The sequence below is a fragment of the Lolium rigidum genome, chromosome 1 (genome assembly GCF_022539505.1).
Source record: "Lolium rigidum isolate FL_2022 chromosome 1, APGP_CSIRO_Lrig_0.1, whole genome shotgun sequence".
In the NCBI taxonomy this organism is placed as follows: Eukaryota; Viridiplantae; Streptophyta; class Magnoliopsida; order Poales; family Poaceae; genus Lolium; species Lolium rigidum.
In genome coordinates, this window is record NC_061508.1 from 82,610,673 (window position 1) to 82,635,429 (window position 24,757).

The 24,757-nt window shown below is 50.8% G+C and overlaps 1 pseudogene; it reads right to left on the reverse strand.

Moving 5' to 3' along the window:
• Positions 1-633: 633 nt before the first annotated feature.
• LOC124648284 lies at positions 634-24,757 on the reverse strand (annotated as a pseudogene).

A 24,757-nucleotide genomic window follows, 5' to 3' on the forward strand; every position in this document is an offset into this window, starting at 1 on the left:
TCTCTCTATCCTTTCTTTTCTACTTCAATTTCGAGTGATTTTATCCTGATTATTTTAACTTAGTGTGCATCTGGCAGAGAATACATGTATATCGATTGTAATGCCTAATATTCTTCAATCGGCCTCTATGTCATATCTGCTGGATTTTTTTTCGATAAAGGAGCTTAGCCCCAGCCTCTGCATCAATAGATGCACACGGCTTGCTTTATTAATCTTTAGTCTCAAGTCACCAGATGTTCATCATCACTTATTACAATCATGGAAAGGCTAAGATCGATACATGAATCAACCAACTAAAAATATGGCACTCAGAAAAGCTATGCATTTGCTATTCTATTAAGATGCCGCCACCCAGTAGCCTGGAAAAAGAAGTCCTGAGCAACCTGTAGCATCCGGTTGCATCCAATAACCATATCCTCCCGCTGCTCCACCAGGAGAAGGAAAACCCATTGCTGAATTGAATGAGCAGCTCGCCGGATAACCTGCAAAAAGTTAGTTCCACTTTGTTTGTTAAACACCAAATCATTTCGAGTCCGCCAAATAGCCCAACAAATGGCCGATACACCAATACGAATTTTTTGTTTGTCATTTTTGTTCACACCATTAAGCCATCTACCAAACATATTAGTAATATTAGCTGACGGTGGAATGTTGTATGAGAGATATATCATACGCCATACTATCTTCGCAAAAGGGCACTGAATAAACAAATGATTAGCGGTTTCAGTAGAATCACAAAAACAACATTTTTGACATCCTTTCCACTTCCGTTTAGCTAAATTGTCTTTAGTTAACAGTACCTTATTACTCATAAACCACATAAAATTTTTTATTTTCAAAGGGATTTTTAACTTCCATAAATATTTACGAAGATAGGTAGCATGCCCATTCATGTAGTCAAGGTACATAGACTTAACTGAAAAGATACCCGATTCAGAAAGCTTCCAAATGAACTTATCAGGTTCCGATGTTAAGTCAATAGTAATAAGTCTTTGACACAAGTGTAACCATTGTATCCACTTGGTTTCATTTAAACCTCTTCTAAATGTTATATTAATAGGAACAGTTGCAAGCACGGTGGACACTAGTACATTCTTGTGTTGAACAATGTTATAAAGAGCCGGATATTGATGAGACAAAGGAGTATCTCTCATCCATACATCCTCCCAAAACCTAACAGAAGTTCCATCCCCCACTTTGAAAGAACCTCTCTTGAAGAAGTCATTTTTAACATGCATAAGACCCTTCCAGAAAGGTGAATCAGTCGGCTTAACCTCTACTTGTGCCAATGTTTTATTTTTAAGATATTTATTGCATAAGAGCTGCTGCCACATACCCTCCTCAGATAAAAGTTTAAACAGCCATTTGCTCAACAAACATTTATTTTTCAATTCCAAAACCTCAATTCCTAACCCACCTTGATCCTTCGGTCTGCACAATATATTCCATTTAGACAGTCTATATTTCTTTTTATGTTCATCTGATTGCCAAAAAAAGTTCGATCTATAAAAGTCTAGCCTTTTCCTAACCCCAACTGGTATTTCCAAGAAAGAAAGCATAAACATCGGAAGGCTAGTAAGGACCGCATTAATAAGAACCAGCCTATCTCCATAAGACAGCATTTTACTCCTCCAACACCCCAATTTAGACGCAAAGCGGTTTTCAATAGGATGCCACTCCGCATTCCTCAGTGTCCTATGATGCACCGGTGATGGGGATACGCCCATGGGGGGGGGGGGTCGCCAGTCCCACTCGTCATGAAGATGGGGGCCCGGGCGGGTCGCCAGTCGCCCGGGCGACTGGGCCCTAAGGTGACTGGGCTGCGATCTCGAGAGGGGAACCTGTGCGGCTGGATAAGAAGATTACTTGCAAGAGGGTTAGCGAATCCCGGATTGGTAGCAACAGATACGATTCGGAGTTATCTCCATGTAACCCTAGATCGGGGGTGCCTATATAAACCCCCGACCTTAAACCCTAGAGGGACGTCAAGAGAAATCCGATCTCCCCTTGTAAGCTCCTGGCATAGCCTCGGCTGAGCCCCCCATTGTAATTCTCCACCGAGCAATAAAGATCTAGCGGGACGTAGGCCTTTTACTCTCCGGAGGGGCTGAACCTGGGTAAAACCCTTGCGTCTCTTGCACCTCGACCCGTAGATGGCGATGTTCCCTTCCCCTCGCATCAACGAAGTGCTACCCCCTGTAGCATCTGCCGTGGTCACATCCACGACAGTGGCGCCCACCGTGGGGCATGGGACATCAAGCCTCCGAGCTACGGCGAGGCCCTACTCACCGGTGCGGCGGTCGGTTGCGTCCGGCAGGATGATCGCCACCGGCAATTTCTTCCACATCCAGCCAAGCACCTACCGGCCCGCCTCGTCGCCCCTCAAGCACGCCTGGATGGTGCCGATCGGCTCCATCAACCTCTTCGTCGGGCTCGCCGGCGTCAGCGACCCCGCTGAGCCTCGCCCCGATCGGGCGCACGACCCCTACGCGCCGGGACAGCCCCTCACTGCCACTCGCCCGGTCACCGGCGAGGTGTACGTAGAGGCAGAGACGGCCCTGGAAGATGAGGCCGAGTCGGCGGTCGCAGCACCGACCGCCAACTCCATTGTTGCTTCAACGGTCGCCGACTCCGCTGACGTCGTCCCAACCACCGACTCCGCCGACGACGTCCCAACCATTGACTCCGTCATCGCCACGATCGACACCGACTTCTCCGACATCATCGCTATAACATCAATCGCCGAGTCCACCGCTGCGCCCCCGACTGCCCGCTCTGCTGCCGCGGCGTCGGACAAGGATTCTATCTCCTTGGTCTCCCACCCAAGTGACTTCGAAGGTGGCTTCGAGGACGACTCCATCCTTTCCCTCTTCGGCAGCGACTCCGAGTCCGACTCCGTCGAGGCCCCACGCTACCGCTACCCGACCACAGTCTTCATGGCAGGGGGCGGGGAGGAGCTCCCAGTCGACGCCTTCACCACCCCCCTCCCTGCAACCGCCACCGCAACGGAGATCGAGGCCCACCGGGCGGCCCTCGAAGAGCAGAGGAAAAAAGAGCTCGCCGAAAGGCAGAAGTTTCGTCTCGAGCAAGACGAAGTGAGAGCTGTATCCCACTATCGTCAGCAGCGAAACCGCCGGCGCATGGAGCGTGCCCGCGCAAACGACTTCCCCAGCGCGCGCCTTAACTTCGACGACCCAGACGGAGAAATCCGGGTCGCCCGAATCCAAAACCCTGACATCCCGGAAGGAAGTCGGGCTGCCGCCGACAGAGCGGCACGCGGAGCACCACCGCCACCCCCACCGCCACCTCCCGAAGTTCCTCAAGCAGAAGTTGACGCCAACGGCCTACCGTTGCATTCGTCTCCAGCTGACAACGTCGCGGCTGCTCAGGCCGTCCTCGCAAGAATCCCTGAAACGGGAGATGGAGCAATCCTCGTCCAGCATGCCAAGGCCTTGGTCGCCAAGGCGTTGGAGCAACAGCACGCCGCAGCCGACTCGCAAGGGCGACTCTATTCGCGCACATCCGCCAGTCGCGCAGCGTCGTCGGACGCGGCAAACCGCGCAGTCGTCAACGCCAACAACGGTCCGCCGCCAGCGCCGCACGCGGCCCACTCGACTAACAACCGAATCGAGCCGCGCCCTGCGCGGGTGATGATCGCCACCAATGGACAGCCGGTCGACGCCCGAACCCACATCGTCAACGACCAAGAATGGCGGGCGCGTACACGTTTGAACGACCGCCACGCCGATGAAGCCCCGCGCCAGAGCGCGTTCACTCGAATCGGCCCCGCTTGCTTCGGGCCAATGATCAGAGGCGAACCGTATCCTGTGGGGTTCAAAGGACCCCGTGACATCGAGAAGTACGACACACATATCGACCCCACGGTCTGGATCGACTCGTACGCCATGGCAATGGGGATCCAAGGCCACACCGAGCTACTCGCTGCGCGCTACCTACCCCTCATGATGGACGGCGTCAATCGCCACTGGTTCAACACCCTCACCGCCAACAGCATTGACTCTTGGGAAGAAGCTCGCGCCGCATTCATCCAACACTTCGCCAGCGCTTACACACGTGCCACAACAATAGAAGACCTGGATCGCTGCGTCCAAGGCCCGCGCGAGTCGACCCGCCGGTGGGTACAGCGCTGGCAGGATATGTGGACGACCTCCAGCGGCATCAGCACGGACACAGCAATCTATTGCTTCCGACGCTGCTGCCGGTATGAACCACTAAGCGCCAAGCTCCGTCGCGTCAGCAGGGATAATATCTCAATCTCCGAGCTCTTCGACATCGCCCTCCGCTACGCCGACGAAGACCCTACAGTCGACTCGGATGACGAGTACGGTCAACGACGCAATCGCCGCCCCACGCACGCGGAGCCCCGGCGTGGCGACTATCGTTTTGCCGGCCGATCCAACAGCGGCAAGCGCCGTGGAGAGGGAGGACACAACGAGCTGGTCGCCACCACCGACTACGAGCAGCGCGAGCCAAAGTCGTTCCGGCGTGACCCTCGCGCACCACGGGAAGATCGGCCCCAGCCCAAGCGCTTCGACGCCTGCAGCCTCCTAGATGCACCATGCATCTATCACAGCAAGGAGGGCAAGCCCGCCAATCATACGACGGGAAATTGCTACTCCCTGAAGCAAATAGAAAGGGCCCGCCGCGCCAAGGAAAGCAACGGCGGTGATCAGCACAAGGATCGCGCAAAAGACCAGGACCAGCACAAGGGGGAAGGATTCGGTCGCAGCGCCGGCTCGCTCCACACCTTCACTGGGGTCGGCGACCGGCGGGACAGGAAGGTCCTCGCAAGGGCAGTGGCGGTGCACGCAGTCATACTTTCTGACGTGCCCCGGTGGCTTAACTGGTCCGAGCAAAGCATCACATGGAGCCGTGAAGATCACGCCCCCAGAATCGAGTACCCCGGGCGAGTGGCACTAGTCGTCAGGCCCAAGGTCGCCGACTACTGGCTACCAAAAACCCTGATGGATGGGGGAAGCTCCATCAACATTATGTACTACGAAACCTTCCAGCGGCTCGGTCTACCAGACTCACGCCTCGAGAACACCAAGGTTACGTTCCACGGCATCGTCCCTGGGCGGAAGGCCTTCCCGATTGGCAAGGTGACGTTGCCAGTCACCTTCGGCACGCCCGTGAACTACCGCACCGAGCGGATAACGTTCGAGGTGGTAAACTTCCGCAGCTCCTACCACTGTGTACTCGGTCGACAGGCGTTCGCCCGCTTCATGGCGACCCCCCATTACGCATACAACATGATGAAGATGCCAGGGCCTCGAGGCGTCATCACCGTCCACGGGGATCCGGAGATGGCACTGGAATGCGAGGACGTCAGCGCCAAGCTCGCCGACGCCGTCATCGCTGACGAACAAGACAACTCCGCCGAACTCGCCAAGTACCCAGTGGATCGCAACGACCCCGCCATCCTGGAGAAGCCAACCGAGCTCGACTCGCCCGCATCAACCTTCAAGCCTGCAACAGGCACTCGCCAAGTAGATCTTGTAGAAAACGATCCGAGTAGGCAAGTTACCATTGGGACGGGCCTGTCCGCCCAATAGGAAAGCGCGCTCATCAAGTTCCTCCGTGAGAATCGAGATATCTTCGCATGGAAACCGTCCGACATGCCTGGTGTCCCGAGAGAACTTGCTGAGCACAAATTACACGTCGATCCCTCCGCGCGACCCGCTAGACAAGCAATGCGCCCTGTAGGAGAAGAACGGCGACGCGCAATCGCCGAAGAAGTAAACCGGCTACTCGCCGCCGGTTTTATCATCGAAATCAAACACCCCAAATGGCTGGCAAACCCAGTCTTGGTGCTAAAGAAAAACAAGACGTGGCGAATGTGTATCGACTACACAAGCCTCAACAGCGCATGCCCCAAGGACCCATTCGTCCTACCGCGAATCGACCAAATTATCGATGCGGTCGCCGGGTCCGAGTCGCTATGCTTCCTTGATGCGTACTCCGGGTACAATCAAATAAAAATGGCCAAGGAAGACCAAGGAAAGACAGCATTCATCACGCCCATGGGCGCCTACTGCTACACGTCCATGACCTTCGGCCTCAAGAACGCCGGGGCAACGTACCAGCGGTGCATGAACAGCTGCCTGGAAAGCCAGATCGGCCGCAATGTGCATGTCTACATCGACGACGTAGTGGTCAAATCGACCCACCAGGCCGACCTCATCAATGACCTCGCCGAAACGTTCGCCAACTTACGGCGGTACAAGATCAAGCTCAACCCTCTGAAGTGCACCTTTGGGGTTCCATCCGGACAACTGCTAGGCTACGTTGTCTCCAAGCGAGGCATTGAGCCCAACCTGGAGAAGACATTGGCGGTCATGCGCACCAAGCAGCCGACCTGCTTAGTCGACGCGCAGAAACTCGCCGGCCGAGTCGCCGCCCTCAGTCGCTTCATACCCCGGCTCGGCGACAAGGCCATGCCACTCTACCGCCTGCTCAAGAAGTCAGAATCATTCAGGTGGACAGACGAGGCGCGGCGGGCCTTGGAAGAACTCCGGCACGCTCTGTCGAATGCCCCTATCCTTGCGGCCCCGCTGCCAGCAGAGACTATGCTCCTGTATGTCGCCGCGTCGAACCACGCCATAAGCGCGGTCATGGTCGTCGAACGGAAGGAAGAAGGGAGGGAGCAACTGGTACAACGCCCGGTCTACTACATCAGCGAAGCTCTAATCGAATCCAAGCAGCGGTACCCGCACTACCAAAAGCTGGTATACGCAGTCCTCAGGGCCCAGAGGCGACTGGCCCCTTACTTCCACGAGCATCCCATCAAGGTAGTCGCATCAACGCCACTCGCCGACATAATCCGCAACCGCGACGCAACTGGCCGGATCGCCAAGTGGGCAGTCGAGCTCGGCGTTCACAACATCACCTACGAGTCACGCCATGCCATCAAATCTCAGGCACTCGCCGACTTCCTCGCCGACTGGGAAGAGGCCCAGCAGCCAAGCTCCCCCGCGGACCTTAAACACTGGACACTGCACTTCGACGGTTCTAAAAACCTCGAAGGGGCAGGCGCGGGAGTCGTCCTCACATCACCAAAGGGCGACACAGTGAAGTACGTCTTGCAGCTCAGATTCGAGCCCTGCACCAACAACATGGCCGAGTACGAGGCGCTCCTACATGGTATGCGAGTCGCAAAAGAGATGGGCGCAACGCGGTTGCGCTGCCTCGGCGATTCCGACCTAGTCGCCAGCCAGACCTCCGGCACCTGTGACGCCACCGACGCCAATATGATCGCATACAAGCGCGCCGTCGACCAAGCCGGCGCTAGCTTCGCCGGCCACATCGTCGAAGGGGTCGACAGGCGCAAGAATGAAGAGGCCGATGCGCTGGCCAGAATCGGGTCCAAGCGACTCCAACCCCCTCCGGGCGTCGTCCTGGATATCCTCAGCCACCCCTCGGTGAGCGCACCCCGCGAGCTGGACATCGCCGAGCCACCCGCTCCCGACTCCACCTTAGTCGCACTCACCGCCGACAGCATCGACTGGACCGAGCCATATATAAGCTACCTCGAGCGCCAAACACTGCCGATGGACGAAGCCAAAGCACGAGCCATCGTGCGCAGGTGCAAGGCCTTCACCATCATCAACAACGAATTATACAAGCGCAGTGTCTCAGGAGTATTCCAACGGTGCGTCGCCACCGCAGAAGGGCGTAACATTCTGCGCGACATCCACGCAGGGGACTGCGGCCACCACGCAGGCGCGCGTTCAATCGTCGCCAAGGCCTTCCGTCACGGCTTCTACTGGCCGACAGCCCACGAGGATGCGGTCGCGCTCGTCCGTTCGTGCGCCGGGTGCCAAAAGTACGCAAGCCAGTCGCACATGCCAGGGTCGGCATTGAAAACCATTCCCCTCACCTGGCCCTTCGCCGTCTGGGGCATGGACATGGTGGGGAAGTTCAAAACGGCCCCCGGCGGATATACTCACCTCCTGGTTGCGGTGGACAAGTTCACCAAATGGGTAGAAGCAAAGCCCATAAAGAAGTGCGACGGGAAGACGGCCACAAAGTTCCTACGCGAGCTTATCTATCGATATGGCTACCCGCACAGCATCATAACTGACAACGGCACCAACTTCGCCAAAGGGGAGATGGCTGACTTCTGTGAGGAGAAGGGCATCCGACTCGACCTCGCTTCAGTCGCCCACCCCGAGTCGAACGGCCAAGCAGAAAGAGCAAACCAGAGCATCCTTCACGGACTCAAACCACGCCTGGTCGTGCCACTAGAGCGCGCAACCGGCTGTTGGGCAGAAGAGCTCTCGTCAGTACTGTGGGGTATCCGCACAACGCCAAACAGGTCGACTGGCTTCACGCCCTTCTTCCTGGTGTACGGCGCCGAAGCCGTTATGCCTACGGACATCGCCTACGACTCACCTCGGGTCGCCAACTACGCCGAGGCAGACAACGAGCGAGCTCGCCAGGATGATATCGATCTCCTCGACGAGGCCAGAGACCTCGCACTCTCCAGAACCGCCATCTACCAGCAGGATCTCCGTCGCTACCATAGTCGCCGCGTCCGGAGTCGCTCCTTCCAAATCGGCGACCTAGTGCTCCGGCTAATCCAGGACAGGAAAGGCATGCACAAGCTGTCCCCGCCCTGGGAAGGACCATTCGCCGTCAGCCGCGTACTCGGCAACGACTCCTACTACCTCATCGACGTCCGCAAGGACGACAAAGGCGAACCGCTTGATGTCTACGTTCCCCCTCCTTTCCTGTAGACAGTGTTGGGCCTCCAAGTGCAGAGGTTTGTAGAACAGCAGCAAGTTTCCCTTAAGTGGATCACCCAAGGTTTATCGAACTCAGGGAGGAAGAGGTCAAAGATATCCCTCTCATGCAACCCTGCAACCACAAAGCAAGAAGTCTCTTGTGTCCCCAACACACCAAATAGGTGCACTAGTTCGGCGAAGAGATAGTGAAATACAGGTGGTATGAATATGTATGAGCAGTAGCAACTGTGCCAGAAAATAGCTTGCTGGCGTGTGGTTGATGGTGGTAGTATTGCAGCAGTAGTAACACAGTAAAACAGTAAACAAGCAGTAGTAACTCAGCAGTATTTAGGAACAAGGCCTAGGGAATAGACTTTCACTAGTGGACACTCTCAACATTGATCACATAACGAGAATAGATAAATGCATACTCTACACTTTTGTTGGATGATGAACACATTGCGTAGGATTACACGAACCCTCAATGCCGGAGTTAACAAGCTCCACAATAATGCTCATATTTTAGTAACCTTTAGTGTAAGATAGATCAAAAGACTAAACCAAGTACTAGCATAGCATGCACACTTTGTCACCTTCATGCATATGTAGGAGGAATAGATCACATCAATATTATCATAGCAATAGTTAACTTCGCAATCTACAAGAGATCATGATCATAGCATAAACCAAGTACTAACATGGTGCACGCATTGTCACCTTTGCACACATGCGGGAGGAATAAAACTACTTTAATAACACATCACTAGAGTAGCACATAGATAAATTGTGATACGATGCACATTGCAATCATAAAGAGATATAAATAAGCACTTCACTACGCTCTTCAACAGTGAATAAGTACTTCGTGAAATATAGCCTAAGAGACCCACACGGTGCACCCACTGTCACCTTTACACACGTGGGACAAGGAGTCTCCGGAGATCACATAAGTAAAACCCACTTGACTAGCATAATGACATCTAGATTACAAGCATCATCATATGAATCTCAATCATGTAAGGCAGCTCATGAGATTATTGTATTGAACTACATAGGAGAGAGATGAACCACATAGCTACCGGTACAGCCCCGAGCCTCGATGGAGAACTACTCCCTCCTCATGGGAGCAGCAGCGGTGATGAAGATGGCGGTGGAGATGGCAGCGGTGTCGATGGAGAAGCCTTCGGGGGCACTTCCCCGCTCCGGCGGGGTGCGGGAACGGAGACTCCTGTCCCCCGGATCTTGGCTTCGCGATGGCGGCGGCTGCGGAACTTTTCTCGTATCGTGGCTTCCTCCGTAAGGGTTTTCGATGCGGGGGCTTTATATAGGCGAAGAGGCGGCGCGGGAGGGTCAACGAGGCGACGAGACCATAGGGTGGCGCGGCCGGGGCACGGGCCGCGCCACCATGTCATCTGGGCCCACCGGGGCCCCCTCTCGCCGGCTCTCGGGTGTTCGGATGCTTCCGGGCAAAATAGGAACACAGGCGTTGATTTCGTCCAATTCCGAGAATATTTCGTTACTAGGATTTACGAAACCAAAAACAGCGAGAAAACGAGAAGCGGCACTTCGGCATCTTGTTAATAGGTTAGTTCCAGAAAACGCACAAATATGACATAAAGTGTGCATAAAACATGTAGATATCATCAATAAAGTAGCATGGAACATAAGAAATTATCGATACGTCGGAGACGTATCAGCATCCCCAAGCTTAGTTACTGCTCGTCCCGAAGCGAGGTAAAACGATAACACGGATAATTTCTTAAGTGACATGCCATCATAAACTTGATCATACTATTTGTAAACATATGTAATGAATGCAGCGATCAAAACAATGGTAATGACATGAGTAAACAAGCTGAATCATAAAGCAAAGACTTTTCATGAATAGTACTTCAAGACAAGCATCAATAAGTCTTGCATAAGAGTTAACTCATAAAGCAATAAATCAAAGTAAAGGTATTGAAGCAACACAAAGGAAGATTAAGTTTCAGCGGTTGCTTTCAACTTATAACATGTATATCTCATGGATATTGTCAACATAAAGTAATATAACAAGTGCAATATGCAAGTATGTAGGAATCAATGCACGAGTTCACACAAGTGTTTGCTTCTTAGGTGGAGGGAGATAGGTAAGCTGACTCAACAATAAAAGTAAAAGAATGGTCCTTCAAAGAGGAAAGCATCGATTGCTATATTTGTGCTAGAGCTTTTATTTTGAAAACATAAAGAGAGCATAAAAATAAAGTTTTGAGAGGTGTTTGTTGTTGTCAACGAATGGTAGCGGGTACTCTAACCCCCTTGCCAGACAAACCTTCAAAGAGCGGCTCCCATTTTATTTTATTTTTGAGTGGCACTCCTTCCAACCTTTCTTTCACAAACCATGGCTAACCGAATCCTCGGGTGCACTGCCAACAATCTCATACCATGAAGGAGTGCCTTTTTATTTTAGTTTTATTATGATGACACTCCTCCCCACCTTTGCTTTCTCAAGCCATGGCTAACCGAATCCTTCGGGTGCCAGTCCAACAATCACATACCATGGAGGAGTGTCTATTTTTGTTAATTAATTTGGGACTCGGGAATCCCATTGCCGGCTCTTTTTGCAAAATTATTGGATAAGCGGATGAAGCCACTAGTCCATTGGTGAAAGTTGCCCAACAAGATTGAAAGATAAACACCACATACTTCCTCATGAGCTATAAAACATTGACACAAATCAGAGGTGATAAATTTTGAATGGTTTAAAGGTAGCACTCAAGCAATTTACTTTGGAATGGCGGAAAAATACCATGTAGTAGGTAGGTATGGTGGACACAAATGGCATAGTAGTTGGCTCAAGGATTTTGGATGCATGAGAAGTATTCCCTCTCGATACAAGGTTTAGGCTAGCAAGGTTATTTGAAGCAAACTCAAGGATGAACCGGTGCAGCAAAACTCACATAAAAGACATATTGTAAACATTATAAGACTCTACACCGTCTTCCTTGTTGTTCAAAACTCAATACTAGATATTATCTAGACCTTAGAGAGACCAATTATGCAAACCAAATTTTAGCAAGGCTCTATGTATTTCTTCATTAATGGGTGCAAAGTATATGATGCAAGAGCTTAAACATGAGCACAACAATTGCCAAGTATCACATTATCCAAGACATTTTACCAATTACTACATGTAGCATTTTCCAATTCCAACCATATAACAATTTAACGAAGAGGAAACTTCGCCATGAATATTATGAGCTAAGAACACATGTGTTCATACGAACCAGCGGAGCGTGTCTCTCTCCCACACAAGGATGAACTTATTCAGAGAACTAAGATAACAAAACAAAAACAAGAATAAAAGCACACAGACGCTCCAAGTAAAATACATAGGATGTGACGGAATAAAAATATAGTTTCACTAGAAGAAACCTGATAAGTTGTCGATGAAGAAGGGGATGCCTTGGGCATCCCCAAGCTTAGATGCTTGAGTCTTCTTAAAATTTGCAGGGATGAACCACGGGGCATCCCCAAGCTTAGACCTTTCACTCTTCTCGATCACATTATATCACCCTCTTCTATTGACCCTTGAAAACTTCCTTCACACCAAACTTCAAGAAAACTCATTAGAGGGTTAGTGCATAATCAAAAATTCACATGTTCAGAGGTGACACAATCATTCTTAACACTTCTGGACATTGCACAAAACTTCTGAAAGTTAATGGAACAAAGAAACTCATTCAACTTAACAAAAGCGGCAATGCGAAATAAAAGGCAGAATCTGTCAAAAACAGAACAGTCCGTAAAGACGAATTTAAAGCTGGCACCAGACTTGCTCAAATGGAAAAACTCAAAACTAATGAAAGTTGCGTACATATCTGAGGATCACGCTCGTAAATTGGCAGATTTTTTCGAATTTTCTGCAGAGAAATAGGCCCAGATTCGTGACAGACAGCAATGCTGTTTCTGCGCAGCGATCCCAAATATAACATCAACTTTAACATAGAAACTTTACTTGGCACAAAAACATGATAAGGAGAGGTTGCTACAGTAGTAAACAACTTCCAAGACTCAACAAAACAAAAATTGCTGTAGTAAAATAAACACATGGGTTATCTCCCAAGAAGTTCTTTCTTTATAGCCATTAAGATGGGCTCAGCAGTTTTAATGATGATGCTCTCATAAGAAATAGTATTTGAAGCAAAAGAGAGCATCAAGAGGCAAATTCAAAACATGTTTAAGCCTAACATGCTTCCTATGCAGAGGAATCTTGTACATAAATGAATTCATGAAGAACAAAGTGACAAGCATAAAAGGATAGAACAAGTGTAGCTTCAAAAATTTCAGCACATAGAGAGGTGTTTTAGTAACATGAAAATTTTTACAACCATATTTTCCTCTCTCATAATAACTTTCAGTAGCATCATGAGCAAACTCAACAATATAACTATCACATAAAACATTCTTATCATGAGTCTCATGCATAAAATAATTACTACTCCCAACATAAGCATACTCATTCTTATTAATTGTAGTGGGAGCAAATTCAACAAAGTAGCTATCAAATATAGGAGGTATATTGTAATCATAATCAAATTTATCCTCCATAACAGGTGGTAACAAAAGACTACTATCATTATAATCATCGTAAATGGGAGGCAAAGTATCATCAAAGTAAATTTTCTCCTCAATGCTTGGGGGACTAAAAATATCATGCTCATCAAAGCCGGCTTCCCCAAGCTTAGAATTTTCCATAGCATTAGCAACAATGGTGTTCAAAGCATTCATAGTAATAACATTCCCATTAGCATGCATATAAAGTTCCATGGGTTTCTTAATTCTTTCTTCAAACACATCATGTCCTAATTCAAGATAAAGTTCATAAAGATCTCTCATATTTTTGTTGTTTTCCATTATGCCTAACTAGTGTAAACAAGAAACCAAATGTCGCAATTGCGGAGTCTAAAGGAAATAGCTTCGAGCACACACAATGGCGCGAGAAATAGCTTAGTACCCGGAACCGAAGTATGAGTGCCTTTTACCTTTCCTCCCGGCAACGGCGCCGGAAAAGTGCTTGATGTCTACGTTCCCCCTCCTTTCCTGTAGACGGTGTTGGGCCTCCAAGTGCAGAGGTTTGTAGAACAGCGACAAGTTTCCCTTAAGTGGATCACCCAAGGTTTATCGAACTCGGGGAGGAAGAGGTCAAAGATATCCCTCTCATGCAACCCTGCAACCACAAAGCAAGAAGTCTCTTGTGTCCCCAACACACCAAATAGGTGCACTAGTTCGGCGAAGAGATAGTGAAATACGGGTGGTATGAATATGTATGAGCGGTAGCAATGGTGCCGGAAAATAGCTTGGCTGGCGTGTGGTTGATGGTGGTAGTATTGCGGCGGTAGTAACACGGTAAAACGATGTAAACAAGCGGTAGTAACTCAGCAGTATTTAGGAACAAGGCCTAGGGAATAGACTTTCACTAGTGGACACTCTCAACATTGATCACATAACGAGAATAGATAAATGCATACTCTACACTTTTGTTGGATGATGAACACATTGCGTAGGATTACACGAACCCTCAATGCCGGAGTTAACAAGCTCCACAATAATGCTCATATTTTAGTAACCTTTAGTGTAAGATAGATCAAAAGACTAAACCAAGTACTAGCATAGCATGCACACTTGTCACCTTCATGCATATGTAGGAGGAATAGATCACATCAATATTATCATAGCAATAGTTAACTTCGCAATCTACAAGAGATCATGATCATAGCATAAACCAAGTACTAACATGGTGCACGCACTGTCACCTTTGCACACATGCAGGAGGAATAAAACTACTTTAATAACACATCACTAGAGAAGCACATAGATAAATTGTGATACGATGCACATTGCAATCATAAAGAGATATAAATAAGCACTTCACTACGCTCTTCAACGGTGAATAAGTACTTCGTGAAATATAGCCTAAGAGACCCACACGGTGCACACCTTTGTCACCTTTACACACGTGGGACAAGGAGTCTCCGGAGATCACATAAGTAAAACCCACTTGACTAGCATAATGACATCTAGATTACAAGCATCATCATATGAATCTCAATCATGTAAGGCAGCTCATGAGATTATTGTATTGAACTACATAGGAGAGAGATGAACCACATAGCTACCGGTACAGCCACGAGCCTCGATGGAGAACTACTCCCTCCTCATGGGAGCGACGGCGGTGATGAAGATGGCGGTGGAGATGGCAGCGGTGTCGATGGAGAAGCCTTCGGGGGCACTTCCCCGCTCCGGCGAGGTGCGGGAACAGAGACTCTGTCCCCCGGATCTTGGCTTCGCGATGGCGGCGGCTGCGGAACTTTTCTCGTATCGTGGCTTCCTCCGTAGGGGTTTTCGATGCGGGGGCTTTATATAGGCGAAGAGGCGGCGCGGGAGGGTCAACGAGGCGACGAGACCATAGGGTGGCGCGGCCGGGGCACCGGGCCGCGCCACCATGTCATCTGGGCCCACCGGGGCCCCCTCTGCGGCTCTCGGGTGTTACCGGATGCTTCGGGCAAAATAGGAACACAGGCGTTGATTTCGTCCAATTCCGAGAATATTTCGTTACTAGGATTTACTGAAACCAAAAACAGCAGAAAACGGGAGCGGCACTTCGGCATCTTGTTAATAGGTTAGTTCCAGAAAACGCACAAATATGACATAAAGTGTGCATAAAACATGTAGATATCATCAATAAAGTAGCATGGAACATAAGAAATTATCGATACGTCGGAGACGTATCACCGCTCACCAGAGAAGTGGAGCGCCCCTGGAACGTCAACCTCCTCCGACGGTTTTACACCTAAGGGAAAAATGTAGCCCGCAAAAAAGCAGAGATTAATAAAAATCGCCGACCGCATTGATCTCCAATTCCGACCGCCTCTCCTTCACCAGTTACATATCTCCATCTCTCATCTTGGTACATACCGGCCCAGTCGCCGCGACAAGCGACTCGGTACTGAGAGACCTCCGGTCGCCGCTGCTGGAAGAGCGAAGTCCACGATCGACCAAGTAGCCGGGCTAACAAGGGCATGGCGGGGCGACCGGACGCAACACCAGGTCCGGCCATCCACCACCCCTTACGCCATCGGATGAAAACGGCGACTGGAACCCACAGCAGGGCCGCACGCTCGGCCAGCCTCCACGGGCCTCGGCGACCGCCTCGTGCTACGCTATACAGCACACTAACGCCCTCCTCTACCTTAGGCTGGCAACTTGCGCGGCTAAGTACTTCGACTAGGGACCCCGCAAAACGGACCCGCGGCTCGCCAAGGAAAACACGCCCGCAATGACCCCCTTTGGAGTCGCCTAGCGACTGGCTCACCGAGCCACGACGAGCGGCGCGCTATATACAAACAGCGCAAACTTCAACTCGCCGCTACTCCACCCATGAGGCCGCTATTCGCACTACAACGACTACGTACTGCGACTGGGGACGCCCAGCTCGAAAAGGAAAACAGTCAAGTCGATAGCCTTCATCGGGGTCGCAAGGCGACTGGCCCAAAGGCCATGGGTAGTCGGAACAAACTCCAAAGCATCGCCGCCACGAAATAACATAATACCAAGTGCAACCACTGAATCATAGTTAAGCAAAAGTCATCACTTTATTTACAACTAACACCCGCTCGCGGGCATTCAAGCTACTTCTTACACAGGGACTCAGAAACCTACGAAGATGGCCCCGGAGCCCCTTCTACTACAGGTTCGGCGCCGTCATCGCCGTGACGAAACTTCGGCGTGTACAGAACGACCGGGTAAGTAGACAATGAGCCGGCTGCCGCAGCATGGAAGAGACGCTCCGCAGGGTAGTCCACTGGGCCCGGCTCCTTCTCCGCGTCCCCAGGCGCCGCCTGGCTGGAGATGTGAGTCTCCAAGTCCGCAGTCGCCAGTACCCGGTCGGCAAAGGGACGCACCGCATCCATCAAGCGCAGCACCTCGGCAACGTCGAACTCGCCAGTCTCCGAGGGGAAGCCAGCGGTGACCTCCTCCACGTCGAACCCCTCGGAGTAGTGCGCCAGCACCATGCTCAGAGCCATGGTAATGCCAACACGGCAGGAGGACCGGCGAAGCCAGTCGACAACGGCCGGAATATTGGACACGGCCCTGAAGACAGACGGCGTGTCCCGCGGAATCACCTCCCGCGGACTCAGGTACTGGAGCGCCGCCAATATCTCCCCCGCACAGGCGATGATGCGCGTGGTCGCAGTCGACAAGCATTCCCGTGGAGTCGCCGTCTCCACGAAGTCGCACGTACCTACAACCACCAACACAAGGACAAGGAAAAAAATAAGAGCTCGCCTCCAAAAAACGACTCGCCACGCTCGGGGACTGGTTCCCCGAAGCCGACTCGCCATGCCCGGGGACTGGCTCCCCGAAGCCGACTCGCCATGCTCGGGGTCTGGCTCCTCGAAGCCGATTCGCCATGCTCGGAGACTGGCCCCCGAAACCGGCTCGCCAAGCCCGGGGACTGGCCCCCGAAGCTGACTCGCCATGCTCGGGGACTGGCTCCCCGAAGCCGACTCGCCACACTCGGGGACTGGCCCCCAAAGCCGACTCGCCATGCTCGGGGACTGGCCCCCGAAGCCGACTCGCCACGATCAGAGACTCGAGTCCACAAAAAAGACAGCAAGCGCGAAGACAAGAACTTACCAAGAATCTGCCGCGACATCTCTCTGACGAAGGCCTCGAAGCTGGTCTTCTCGGCCTGCACCGCCAGAACGATGCCTTCGGACGCCTCCTTTTCCGCAGCTAGCTCCTTGGCGTGCTGCTGCTTCAAGACCGCAACCTCCTCCCGAAGAGATGCGGCAGCCCCGCGTGCGGAGTCCCGCGCAGTAGTTACGGCATCAAGCTTTCCCTGGTACTCGGCGATGACATCTTCCAGCTCCCGGCCCTTCTTCTCCAGGACCTTCGTCAAGTTCACCACCTCCGCTGCTGCCTTTTTCCGGGCCTCTTCGGCCTGCTGCGCCCGGAAATCGGCTTCACGATATAAAGATTCCTTGACGAATCCTTCCCGAGCCTCGGCAAGAGCCTTTGCCTGCGCCTCTGCTACAGGGAAAAGAAGACGGTGAGAACAAAGGACCATCAACACCGAATGAGGAAGGCAAGCGGGCAGGACTTACTGCCCAGAGCAATCAGCTTCCGGTTCTTCTGCGCCGCCTCTTCGACGAGCACAGTCAGTCGCTTGACCTCCGCCTGCGAAAATCCGAAACAGTGCCAAAGTTAACAAAAAAATATAGACGGACAGAGAGGAGACTCGACTCGCCCTTTCAGACCAAGTCGACCCTCGGGGACTGGGGGTGACTAGACTACGCTCACCACGTGTGCTTCACCAAGCGCCGTGTGGAGCTCGGTGAAAGTCAAGGAAGAAGGCGGCGGATGCCGCGACTCCGTCGCTCCTTCCGCTTGCATCACCGCCTCAGTCGTCGGTGCCTCGCCCGCCCGCGCGTCGGCACCACTGGGCGGGGCTCGATCCCTAGCGGCCTTAGACCGGCGCTCCTTCAGCGGCCCCGACAGGCAGCCCTCCTCAACGATATTCTCTTCGACCTCGGGCGCTCTCTGCCCCTCGGTCGACCCAATGACAGTCGACTCCTCCTCCACCACGGGTGGAACGATGTCCGGTCCCGTCGCCGCGCTCGCCATGCCCCCGCGAGCCATGCTGGGCAGAGGAAAGGCTTCGGCGGTGGGCTCGGCGCGGCGGGCGCTTGCCTTCTCGGCTTGGCTCGCGGTGGCAGGTCCTTCCGGAGCCGACCCTGTGCCCCCGAGGTCAGAAGGCGCCGCTTTCTTCTCCGCGGCCTTCTTCTTCGCCTCAGCCGCCCTTGTGGCCGCTACCCCAGTCGCGGCCGGCTTCACCAAGGTCTTCTTCTTGGACCTACAAGGAGGCGAGATGAACCGACGCCCGATTCTGACCTCGGGGAGAACAAGTCCGACAGGAAGTCCTTACCTCACCGTGGGGATTGCCTTCACGCCGGGCCCGGCCCGAGCCCCCGCGTCGATCGCGGCCTTCAAGGGGCGTTGAAGCCTCATAGTACCCTCTAGAAGAGTGGGGCGCAGTCGCTTCGACAGCGGCTCGACCCCTTCCTTCGGAAGCTCCGCCTCGCCCTCCGGACGGGAAGTCGCTTCCTCTTCGGCCGCATCCTGGGACGAGGATGAACCCTAATCTCGGGGGCAGCCCTTTATATCGCCCGCACTCGCTCCGATCAAGGATGGAATCCGTTCGTTAACTCGCCCCGGAATCGCCGCTCGTAATCAATGGTCGAGATTTGCTCCGGTTCTGGCTGAATGGCTGTTAAACTAGCCGTTAGCAGTCACGTCAGGCCCAACGGTCAACAACATGCAAACGGTTCATGCCTCGGTCAACGTGAAATCTAGCCGTTGGTCCCTCCGCGTGTCTCCATGGTAAAAGGTGGCTGGCAGACGCCGACTGGCAGACGACGACTGGCGGACGCCGACTGTCATACGCCGATTGGCTAACCAAACCATGGCGATTGAAGACTGGCGCCGAGCTCGTGGTTCTATCTTCAGAGCCCGGTGGCGACTCATCTTGATCCATCACTGCGCTTTTCCAAGGCTTGCTCCAGATCCACACTTCATCACCACCGCGCTCGGGGACTACTGATGGGGATACGCCCATGGGGGGGGGGTCGCCAGTCCCACTCGTCATGAAGATGGGGGCCCGGGCGGGTCGCCAGTCGCCCGGGCGACTGGGCCCTAAGGTGACTGGGCTGCGATCTCGAGAGGGGAACCTGTGCGGCTGGATAAGAAGATTACTTGCAAGAGGGTTAGCGAATCCCGGATTGGTAGCAACAGATACGATTCGGAGTTATCTCCATGTAACCCTAGATCGGGGGTGCCTATATAAACCCCCGACCTTAAACCCTAGAGGGACGTCAAGAGAAATCCGATCTCCCCTTGTAAGCTCCTGGCATAGCCTCCGGCTGAGCCCCCCCATTGTAATTCTCCACTGAGCAATAAAGATCTAGCAGGACGTAGGCCTTTTACTCTCCGGAGGGGCTGAACCTGGGTAAAACCCTTGCGTCTCTTGCACCTCGACCCGTAGATGGCGATGTTCCCTTCCCCTCGCATCAACGAAGTGCTACCCCCCGTAGCATCTGCCGTGGTCACATCCACGACAACCGGAATTCCCAAGTATTTTATCGGTAAGGATCCAGACTCGCACCCAAAAATATGTCGATACTGGTCCTCCATATCCTTAGCCTTACTGAAACAGAAAATTTCACTTTTATGAAAATTAATCTTTAATCCCGATAGTTGTTCAAAAATACATAATATTAATTTCATATTAACCGCCTTTGCAATATCATGTTCCAAAAAGAGAATAGTATCATCTGCGTACTGTAAAATGGAGATACCCCCATCAATTAAATGGGGCAACAAACTCCCCACTTTACCCTCCTCCTTAGCCCTAGCAATAAGAATTGCTAACATATCCGCGACAATGTTAAAAAGAATTGGCGATAAAGGATCTCCCTGTCGTAAGCCTTTCCTAGTTTGGAAGTTATGTCCTATGACATCATTAACTCTGATACCAACACTCCCCCTGCACAAATTGCTTAATTCTATCGCACCAAATAGGATCAAACCCCTTCATACGTAAAACTTGCTGTAAAAAAGGCCATTTTACCTTGTCATATGCTTTTTCGAAATCAATTTTGAACAGCACCCCATCAAGTTTCTTCCTATGTAATTCATGTATCGTTTCGTGGAGAACAACTACTCCCTCTAGGATATGTCTACCGGGGATAAAAGCCGTCTGTGTCGGTCTAATCACTTTTTGTGCTACCTGAGAAATCCTATTTGTTGCCACTTTAGTAAAAAATTTGAAACTCACATTAAGCAGACAAATCGGCCTATACTGCTGTATCTGAGTCGCATTCTCCTTTTTAGGCAGCAGCGTAATCACTCCAAAATTCAGTTTATATAAAGGCAACTCTCCTCTCTGAAAACTCTCAAAAAGAGCCATTAAATCAAATTTAATAACACCCCAAAATTGTTGATAGAATTCAGCAGGAAACCCGTCTGGTCCAGGTGATTTATTATGTTCTATTTGAAAAATCGCGTCATGAATCTCCTCCATTGAGAAGTTCGCAATTAACGCAATATTCTCATCAGCCGACAATTGCGGAATATCAGCGGTCCTCCCCTCATCCAAAGACACCGAACTAGGATCAGGATTACCAAATAATTTTTTATAGTACTCCGAAATATACACCCGCAGATTATCATCTCCAACAATAGTCCCCTCCTCTTGCTCAAGTTGATATATCTTCTTTTTCCTATGCTTACCATTCGTTATTAAGTGGAAATATCTAGTATTATCACCCCCTTCCTGAATATATTTTACTTTGGCCCTTTGCGCCCACTTAATTTCTTCTTCTCGTCTGAGTTTATTCAAATTTTCATTAGCGTGTTTTAGCTCATTGCGCTCGCCAGAAGACAACGGCACCGTTTCAGCTTTAATATCAAAAATATCAATAATATTCAAAAGTCTTTCCTTCTCCCTCTTGTACTGTCCACTTAAATTTTTAGCCCAACCCCTTAAAAATCTGCGTAAGTGCCTAATCTTATTTTGCCAAGTTTGAATTGGCGTTTTCCCAAGAGGCCCTGCCGCCCACTCCTTAGCAACTATATCGTAAAACCCCTCGTGCTCAAACCAAGCTAACTCAAACGAGAAACGCGGCTTATTACCCAAATGTGATTGAATCCCTGCATCAATCAAAAGCGGGGTGTGATCAGATCCAGAGCGAGACAAGGCTCTGACCGTGACCAAAGGGAATTTTTGCTCCCATTCAACACTTGCTAACACCCTATCCAGTTTTTCATATGTAGGAGTTTCTCGTCTACTAGCCCATGTAAATTGGCGTCCAAACATCGCAATTTCTCTTAAATTTAGATTCTCAATAATCGCATTAAAAATAAAAGGCCACCGAGGGTTAAAGTTAGCATTACTTTTATCCTCAGGTTTTCTCAAAATGTTGAAATCCCCAGCCAATAATATCGGTATAGTTTCAGATTCACATGTCCTAACAAGTTCTGCAAGAAACTCATGTTTATTTTTATCCTGTGCCGCCCCATATACAGGCACAAATAACCATTGGAACCCATCCTTTTTTGAAGTAATAGACAGCTTAACACAGTAGTCTCCACTGTCTACCCTATTAACCAGCAAAGTAGCCGTATTAATTCCAACCAAAATGCCCCCCGATCTCCCAATCGGCGGCAAACAAAACCACGTGAACTCCTTTCCGGCTGCTAAATCTCTAAGGAAAGGTACCGCAAAATTAGATCTTCCAGTCTCAAGCAAAGCTATGAAATCCAGGTCATACTCCCTAATAGATTCTTTTACAAACAAGTGTTTTCCCGGATCTTTAAACCCCTCACTATTCCAAGTAATACCCCTAAGATTAGTCATTGATATTTGGTATTTTTAACTCTAACCCGGTTACTCCTCCTCACCGTGTTGTTATCAAGAATTTTTTTCTTACGACCCTTTCTCTCTCTAGGAGCAATGAAAGTTTCATCCTCCAAATATTCCCCCCTTCCAAGTCAAGACACAAATCAGAAGCATGAGTAACCACCAAACAAGACGCGGTATCATTCATCAAGCTATCCGATTTTTTAAGTATAGTTATATTTCTTTCAATTTCAACATCTTTTATTAATCTAGCCGAAGCAACACACTCAGAATGAGAATTACCCAAAGAGACTCCCAACAAAAAGGCATTATCAACTATATGATCATCTGTAAACGAGGTAATAGAAGTAGGTTTCTTAGGAGGCGTACCTAGCACAGGTATCTCCACATGCTGTTTTGCTATCTTCATCGCCCTCTCCATCTGTGTTGCATCAGAGTTGAGCTGAGCGCTCAGTCTACCACTCGACCGAACACCACGCACATCCTATTCACGAATCCCTCCAAACGCAATTACTTGTTGGGGAGTATGCATACCCACCGTATTGACTCCCTCTCTTGCGGCCACTTTAGCATTTCCGACCAAACCCAAAGTCTGTTGAAATGAAGAGGGTGATTGAAAAGTTTCCTTAAAATTTGTTTCACAACCAGAGTCAGGCGGAGAAAGAGGCACCTTATTCGGAAAAGACGACGCTGCGGTATTTGTAGACGCTACCGTGCAAGCTGGGCTCCCATGCACATTGGGCCGCCCCACTGCAGCGTCTACCCCTGCCCCTGAGCGAGGCAAACTCGCTGGGCCAGAACCGCCCGGACGCAGCAGAACGGCCGAGCCAAAGCCAGACGCAGCAGCTCCAGGCCGCAGACCATACCGCCGCGGCGAGACCACCTCTGCATGTGTCGTAGCGCGTGCAGCATGTACCGCCAACGCAGGCCGGCTCGACGTCCGCGCAGACTGATCAGCAGGTACAGCCGGAGAAGCAGCCGGCTGCACAGCACATTGCCGCGTCTGATCCACCTCCACATGCGTTGGAGAATGTGCAGCATGCACACCCGACGTAGGCGTGATCGACGACCGTTCGGATCCACCCCTCACGGCGCTGCAAACAGGTTCAGCAGCCAATGTCAGAGAGGTAACACAGGGGACCAAAGTCGGCATACACTCGCCAGTTTTGTCCGCAACAGAGCTGAAAGAATATAGTAGTTTCTTAGGATTTAAGCATCGTTCAAAAGCAAAATCATACACAGTATCATACCTTACTGTAGAAAAATTCATTCCCAAAGTGCTAGCAGAATTATTAGGTGGCAACACAGAGCCACCTTTCACTCCCTTATCCTCCTCATTTCCTACTACATTTTTAGTTCTTTTAGCCTCCCTATCCGAATCAACTCCTTTATCTTGATCTTCTTTCCTAGGATCATCATCTCCTCCATCCCTAGGAGCTTCAGACATAGTGACATCTGTAGCAGCAGGCTGTGTCACCCCCTCAACCTCAAATCGAAGCCTAAAAAATTCATGTTTAATCTTGAGATCCCAAGTCTCAGGAATAAGAGTAATGTCCAGACAAGTGATGAACATTCGGAGCACATTATGTTGGCGAGTGAACCCAATATCAATTTCTTTTGTTTTGCCGAACACATCGCCTAAAGCCCAAAGAGAGAGGTAATCATCTAATGCCACTGGTGGTAAACCATAAACCCTTAGCCAAACATCCTCCGGCGCCCATACTGGCTCAATCTCCTTCTTCCAAAAATCAAACGACAAAATAATGGTAGAATTAGGGACATGGAACCTCCCAAAGTGTTGCACTCTCACCAGCTCATTCTTACTTGGGAAGTTAACCTTGAAAACATTTTCCTCTGTCTGCTGCACCTCCCACTGGTAGCTAAGGTCTGGCACTATCCATTGCAAATGTGTAATCACCTGTTCCAAAGAAAGAGATCCACCAGACACTTCAACTCTACCCAACCGAGTATTCTCCACACGTGGTCTAACTGAAGATGAAAGAGGTAGTTCCCAGAAAGCCAAATCAGGGTGCCCAAGCCCATACATAGCTATTCGAGGACGAGGAGCCTTATGTAAAGGACAATCCTTGGTAGCATGATCTGGTTTCTGACAACAATCACATAAAATCACCTGACAGTCATTGAGAAAATGCCCATGCTTGCGGCATCTAAAACAGCTGGGTCCCTTCTTCTTGTTTGCCGCCACAAATTCTGCCTCCGACATCCCATCCTGATATATCACTTGGTCCTTGGACCCTATCCCCGCCACTGCCATAAGAACCTCTTCCGGCCGCTGACTTGGTGCTGCAGCCTGTTGAGTTGGTAGTGCAACCGGCTGATAAACCTGTGGCGGTCTAGAGATACCCGGCTGTCTAACAAGAGGAACAGCCGGTTGGTCCGCGCCACTCCTGTTCGCTGTTTGTGTGTCCGCAGACACCAATTCTGGCCGGCCAGCAATCTGCCTGGCAAATGCCTCCGCCGCCTCGGAGACGAGACGCTGTTGTGCTTCAGTAAGGCCGGGAAGAGAAGCGGCATACCCGCTGCTCAT